Source organism: Girardinichthys multiradiatus, chromosome 13 (genome assembly GCF_021462225.1).
Source record: "Girardinichthys multiradiatus isolate DD_20200921_A chromosome 13, DD_fGirMul_XY1, whole genome shotgun sequence".
Lineage (NCBI taxonomy): Eukaryota > Metazoa > Chordata > Actinopteri > Cyprinodontiformes > Goodeidae > Girardinichthys > Girardinichthys multiradiatus.
In genome coordinates, this window is record NC_061806.1 from 18,244,365 (window position 1) to 18,251,696 (window position 7,332).

Below are 7,332 nucleotides of genomic sequence, written 5' to 3' on the forward strand. Positions count from 1 at the left end.
CTGGCATGTTTTTCTCTGAATGCTCTGCTCCTCTGCTGTCCTTGCAGCTTGGTGCACCACCTTCATGTTTTGGATTTGTTTACTCGACAAAACAAATTCCCCTCCTTTGCATGGGCATGAGGTTGACTTCCTATCCGAGTTTATTTCTATGGCAACAGAACGAGGTAAAAACATGGAAAAAGTAGAAGGTGGGGGGATGGGGAGGAGGTTTGGTCTTTCAGAGAAGAGAGCTGGGTGTGTCAAAGCCTAACCAAATCCCAGCAGTGTTTGCTGGGTGAAAGGAATGTAGGCCTCCTGTGTCAAGACTGGACAGGCAGAGATTGTGGCAGCTGCTTACATGTGGCGTGGAGTTCAGAGTGAACAGGACATAAAAACACATTGTTTTCTTTATTTGTGTCTCAGGTATTTCCATTGTTAAACCAAGGTGGATTCCTGTGCAATAATTTAATGAGTGTACACTTCCAGCCACAAGGGAACACACCCTGACCTGTCTTGCAACAGAGACGCTAAAACGCCGTAAAGATTACCCCAGATTTTCAAAGATTTTGACAACTGGAAAAACTCTAAATGAAGCAGAGCAAACATTGTGATAGTCTCAATAGACCTAAGTACGGCTTTAACATGAAACCTGCAGTTATTTATATGACTGACCATCTCTGTCCCTTGCAAACCCCAAAAAACATATGATGCCTACGACAGATTGTGAATTCAAATTGTGTATGTACAGTGTCACCTGTAGGTTCGCTTTGGTCACTGCACACTGAGAGGCTTGTATTTAGGCCAGAAGATTCAAACCTGGGAGGTCTCCCAGGAAACCCTTTCCTCGGCCTCAGCGAGACCAGTTATATTTGAGGAGGTGAGAAAAAGAAGTAAAACACTCCTAGATTCTGGAGTGGAGCTTAAATCTTTGATTCTGGGCCATATAGACATACCTTATCCCCAAATGTGCTGCAATGATTTCTAAAGCTGATTTAATTCCTGCAATTGTGTTGCATTCTTTCTTTCTTTCTACTACAGTTTGAGTGCTCATTAAAGGAGAATGGTTTGCCTGATAAAGGTCTGGGATGGTGCTTGACACATTTAGCAAGTTTAACAGAGGGTATAGTTAGGGATTTTGTTTCCTGGGTTTTGTTTCTTCTCCATACCCAGATGTGAAAAGCTTAATGTGTTTTTCAAAGACTTGATACTTTAAAATATCTAGCATGCACATGTTTCTCATCTTGTGAGATGCAATGCAGTACCATACCAAAACAACGTACTGGGAACAGGGTAGTAGTTTCTTCTTTCCATAGGTTTATAGTCCGCTGGTCATCACAGATAATTCTGTGGACGTTACAGGTCAAGGAGTGAATCCCAGACATCCCTCTCCACAATGTCACTCTCCAGCTCATTCTGGCGCATCCCAAGGTATTCCCAAGCCACAAAAGACCATCCAGTAAGTTTTGAGTCTACTCCAGGGTCTCCTCCTTGTGAAATGTGCCCTGAAAATGAGGCCCCAGACAGACATGAACTGCCAGAGCTGACTCCCTGCTCGATTTTTTTAGCGGATGTTTTAAAACATGCTCCCTCTGGATGATAGAGCTCCTTGCACTATGTCTAAGGGTTAACTAAGCCACTCTATTGAGGAGATTCATTCTATCTTGTTGTAATCAGGACCTAGTTCTTTTTAACATGATGCATACCTCATGGCCATAGATAAAGGTCAAAATGATAGACTAGTTCAACTGGGAGCTTTGCTCCTTTGGCTCACTTCTTTATTCTCTACCAAGGAATGGAGCAGTAAAGGCTTTAATCAGTCTATCCATCATCTGCTCCATCCTGCCATCCCTTATTAACAAGACACTAAGACCCTTAAGCTTCTCTGTTGAAGCAGAAACTAACTCCTAACATTTTCATTACCACTTTGCTAAGTATTTGTTCATCCTGACTGAGGGTATTCAAATGAGACGAAAATTTAAATCTCTGTTCTACATTCAAAATCCAATGTGTGGTCAGAAAACAAAACTGCATTATCCCCACTGTGATACATGGGGGTGGCAGCATTGTACTGTGGGGCCCGAGGATTAGAGGAAATTTGAAGATGAACCTAATTGTGTCTTCTTATAAATTTGCATTTTTTTGGCTTTCAACTGAGAAACATTATTCTCACTACTCGTCGTACTTGTCATCTTATGTTTCATCCAGGACCGGGTCACGGGGGCAGCAGACTCAGTAGAGACACCCAGATGTCCCTCTCCCCAGACACCTCCTCCAGCTCCTCCTTGGGGGAGCCCAAGGTGTTCCCAGGCCAGCCAAGAGACATAGTCCCTCCAGCGTGTCTTGGGCTGTCCCCTGGGGCTCCTCCCAGTGGGACGTGACTGGTACACCTTCCGAGGGAGGTGTCCAGGAGGCATCCAATACAGATGCCCGAGCCACCTCAACTGACTCTTCTCGATGTGGAGGAGCAAAGGCTCTACTCCGAGCCCCTCTCGGATAGCCATGCACCTCACCCTATCTCTAACGGAATACCTGACCACTCTGCGGAGGAAGCTAACTCCATCTTATATCCGGGATCTCGTTTTTTCGGTCATGACCTAAAGTTCATGGCCATAGGTGAGGGTAGGAACGTAGACCGACCAGTAAATCGCTAATAAAGGGCCCCCGACTCCATACTCCTGGAGTGCCCTCCACAGCCACGAGGGACATGGTCAAATTCCTTCTCCAGGTCTACACAGCACATGTGGAATTGTGGGCAAACTCCCATGAACCCTCGAGAACCCTGTAGAGGGTGTAGAGCTGTTCCAGTGTTCCATGCAGATCAATATAGTTACTAAAACATATTTACAGTGGACTTACAATATCTGTACTCATTTTCAAAAGCATGTGAATGTCAGAACCAAATTTTATAATTTCCAATCCAGTTGGCTTCTTCTCCTTGTGGATAGGTGTAGCTCTCTGTTCAGGCCAGTTTGCTGCCAGTTATAATGGAAAAATGAAAGTGCATCTCACTAACCTAGAATAATCATGTGTAAGACTGCTGACTTAAGAGTTGTCCATCAGACCTTCCGTGAACCTTACTAAGGAAACATTGTTATTACAGTAATAAACTGGCTGTTCACAGAGCGCTGTATTTAGGCATAATAGTGGAAAGTGGAATGAAAGGAAAAAGTGTGGTAGAAAAAAGGTGAAAAAAATACAAGGACTTGAGAGAACTGTAATACAAGATCCATTTGGGTGAAATTCACAAGATGTGGACTGTAGCTGGGGTCAGCGATTCAAAAGCCATCACACACAGTCGTGTCGAGGACATGGGTGACAACTATCACGGTGCTTTTGTTTAGTCACTGCTAAGAAGGAACAATGTCTTACCTTTATAAATGAGAAAAAGGACTGGAATGTTGTTCATGGTCCAAAGTACTTTTTTTTTATTAAAGTAAATGTTTTATTTTAATTGAAAGGGTAAGGGAAAAGTAGAAACGTGCATACTCTAAGTTGGAGGGAGCTATGTCATCTGTTGGTGATAGTCCAATTTTGAATCAAGTCCAAACTTAGCACAGCTGCCTACCAGGATTTCAACTGATGCTGATTTAATTTTCCTGTAGGACCTGATGTTTGCCCACATTGCCAACATTTTTTGTACCTGCTTTAATGACCATGGAATTATTGTATTTTTATTGGCCAGTAGCCTTGCCTGACCTTAACCCCATGGAGTATTGTACAGAGAAAGATAGCGGACACCGGACCCAACAATGCAACCTGAGCTTCCTGAACACCTCAGCACAACCACAGACTGATCACCTCAATGTCATGCAGCATTGATATGGTTCCAACCAAGTACTTGGGTCATATGTTATAGAGTATATGAACATACTTTTCATAAACCAATATTTTTGTATTAAAATAATTTTTAATTGTCTCATATAATTTCCCAAAAAATAATAGAAGATAACAATTACTCAAATTAGGTTTTAGATGATATTCTACTGGAACAGTTGGTAGCACTGCTGCCTTGCAGCAAGAAGGTCCTAGATTCAAATCTCGACCTGAGGCCCTCCTGAATGTAGTTTGGATGTTCTCCCCATGTTCTTTCTGCGTACTCCGGGTTCCTCCCACAGTCCAAAAACATGGCGGTTAGGTTAATTGGTTCCTCTAAATTGCTCTTAGGTGTGAATCAGTGTGTGCAAGGCTGTTTGCACTGTGTCTCTGTGGGTCCCTGTGATGAACTGGAGACTTGTCCAGGGTGTACCACACTTCTTGCCCCATGACCACTAAAGATAGGTACCAGGCCCCCGCGATCTCACAAAGACAAGTAGGTATAGACAATATATAGATGATATCCTATATTATTGACATAAACTTGTATACCCACCTGCTGGTAGTGTTTCATTAATTGTGTCCTGACAATCCACTTTTTCCTCACAACCTAATGTGCAAAGTCAAGGGTAAACATGGAAAAACTACTTTTAGTGGCAGCAACAATCTTAAGGTCTAGAGTACATTGTCTGGACCATAAAGAACAAAATACTATATCCTTAAGTTGCAGAAGTGATGGATGATCCCCTAATGTGTCTGCAGAGGGCAACATTGCACACCAGCAATCCACAGCATATGGACTCAGACAGCTGCTGCTCAGATGTCTCTACCTAAATTACCCACTGACGATTGTGCTTTAATGACTCATTAAGGCCACATTTTTCTTCAGTCTTGTTTGTGACTTGTGCCACACCAAGTTAGACTGAGTGATGCAAATCCTGAGATCATGTCCATATGGGAGCTTTCGGGAGAGCTTTAATCCCTTTGTGTGCACATGCATATCTCTTGCTGCTTTGGGGGTGTTTGAGATCCTGAGTGTTATCTTGTGAGTGCCTCAGCAGGCAAAACATCTCAGTGCAATCTGCCATCTCAGTGTCATTAAGTGACTGAGGCTGATTATGGCTATTCATGCCCTTACTATCAGAGCTCTGAGTTCAAAGGGTTTGCCTTTCAATCCACACACACACACAAACACAGTCTGCACTGCGTTTTCCTTTATCTCCCCCTCCACTCTCTCCTTTCAACAAGGCCGTTACAGGCTCTGTAATTTACCCCAGATGTTGACTACCTCCCGTCCTCCCAGCTCTGTTCCCTCCATTTCTTGCTCTCCCAGCGTGGACTAAAGCCTTAAAGGTACGACGACCCCTCCTTTTCGCGTTGAACATGGTGACCTCTATAACCAAACTCGACCCCAGGAGGTCAGGCAGCAGACACTAGCTTTTCTAAAATAGAAATCATGGTTCCCATGTTGCATGGTGTGATGCATTCAGCATCTTTGCTGGATTCAGGTCTTAATCTTTTTTTTCTGCACTACCTTTGGTGAAGATAATTTAATTTTTTGTCCATTCCCGTCTCTGCTGGCCTCCTTTTTTCTTGGCTGTGATTGGAACCAGCTGGGGAGGAGACTGAGCAAGGGGAGCACTGGGAATTTAGATGGCTGCAGGCATGGGGCCCAGGTGTTCCTCTTACTCTCCGTCCATCATTTATCCACATTTTGGCATGCATATAATACATCCTCATCTGTGCATTCTCCTCTCTGAGGAAAGTCTCTTTGTCCTCTAAGTCCATAAACACACTCATCTGTCCAACAGCAAACATTTACATACACAGTATTAATGCATCCGAGCTCTGGACAGATCTATGATCCCCAGTGCTTGCTGAAACACCTAATGACTGCAGCAGCTGTTGCTCATGTAAACTCTCCTCAAACACTGACAACCAGTGCTCCAATGAAAAGGTAACAGTTTAAACAAATTAGCTATTGTCTTGTCTGTTGCAGTGTCAGAAAAGATATATGGCTTCATTGTTGCATACATAGATTTGTACTTTAATGAACCTAATTATTAACTACTTTATGCTAAAACTTACATACAGGGACAAACGTAGCAGAGCAAAGCAAAGGAAAGGAAAGAAAAGGTCCAAAAGGAGAGGATGTGGAGGTGGAACTGATTGGTGCATCTTTAATCTACAGTATATTCAACGCCACACAGTCTATAAAATGGCTGAGGAAAGCTTACAGTGCTGGTCAGAAATTTACATAGACTCATCATAGGCATGCCTTATAGTTTATAAAACAGCATTTTGTGCAATGTTACATAGTCAGTCTGAGAGAAACCGCACTCTTTTTGTAGCCATCAGCGAAGCTTCGGGCTTAATCACAGCTTCACATTTGACCTCTCTTACTGTTCGAAACAGCCATGTTTATGGTTGGTTTCTTGGCACTGTTGGGACCCAGCCATGGGGACAACATGAATGGCCAGTACGAACGTTTCTGGAACTTTTGAAATAAATCGCATTAACTTACTTCAGGCACAGGCAGAAACAGGGAATAACAGCGGACTTCCTGTGATGTCACTGTCCAAATAAAAACCATGCTTTTGCAACAAACTGACCTCTTCCATGCAGGTCTCCAGCGGAACTGGACGGAGGGACACAGTGCGCTAATGTCTCATTGCTGGCAAACAGACATAACTCTTCAAACTGGATCCAAGAGTGTCATGCGATTACGCGATCATACGCACTAAGTTAAGTAGGAATAAATTGCTGTTTGTGTATCCGGTATTCATTCATGAACGGGGGTAAGGTACAAGCGTGGCTTGACTTTTTCTCTGAGGTCTACAGAAGCAAACTGTTTTCCACAGAGTTCCCAGCAGAGACCCCGTCTCTACAACATCGAGTGGAGCAATTTTCCCGGTCTGGAGGAAGGACAATGGGACTGCGTCACCGTGGCTACAACAGTAACGTGTACTTTGGCCGGCCAACAGAACGAGCCGCCCCGCCCCATAGCTACGGAGGTTAGCTGCAGTTAACCCTTTGTTCACTGTGGATGCTTCCTCCAACTTCGTCGCTGGGACAACTTTTCCTCAGCACGGTTCACGTAAGAGGTTGTGTTTTGGACAGAGAGAAGTAGTTTAGAATGAAATAATCTAAACATTTTTTGTTTTATGACGTTTGGTTTTGTTTGGGTTGAAACTCAGCCATCTTAGTGCTAGCAGATTATCTGTTCAGCACATGTGCTCAGTTTGTGTGTTCTGTGTTTTTTTTTTTTAAGTTAAGACAAACTTTATTTAAAGGGTGATTTTAAACACAGAAGATCGGCCATAACACGCCGTTAACAGCTAAGAACACGTGCTTGCCTGCTAAAGATCATTTACCCAAAAAGGTTGTTAGTTTTCAATCTAGTAAAATAATATTTTCCTAAATATTATTTTACTAAACTTGATAACTAAGTAACACAATTAAGCTCATTTCTCAAAGATTTGATTTTTATTCAAAATAATATTTCTTTAAATATGATTTTAATAAATAAAGGCAACTAAT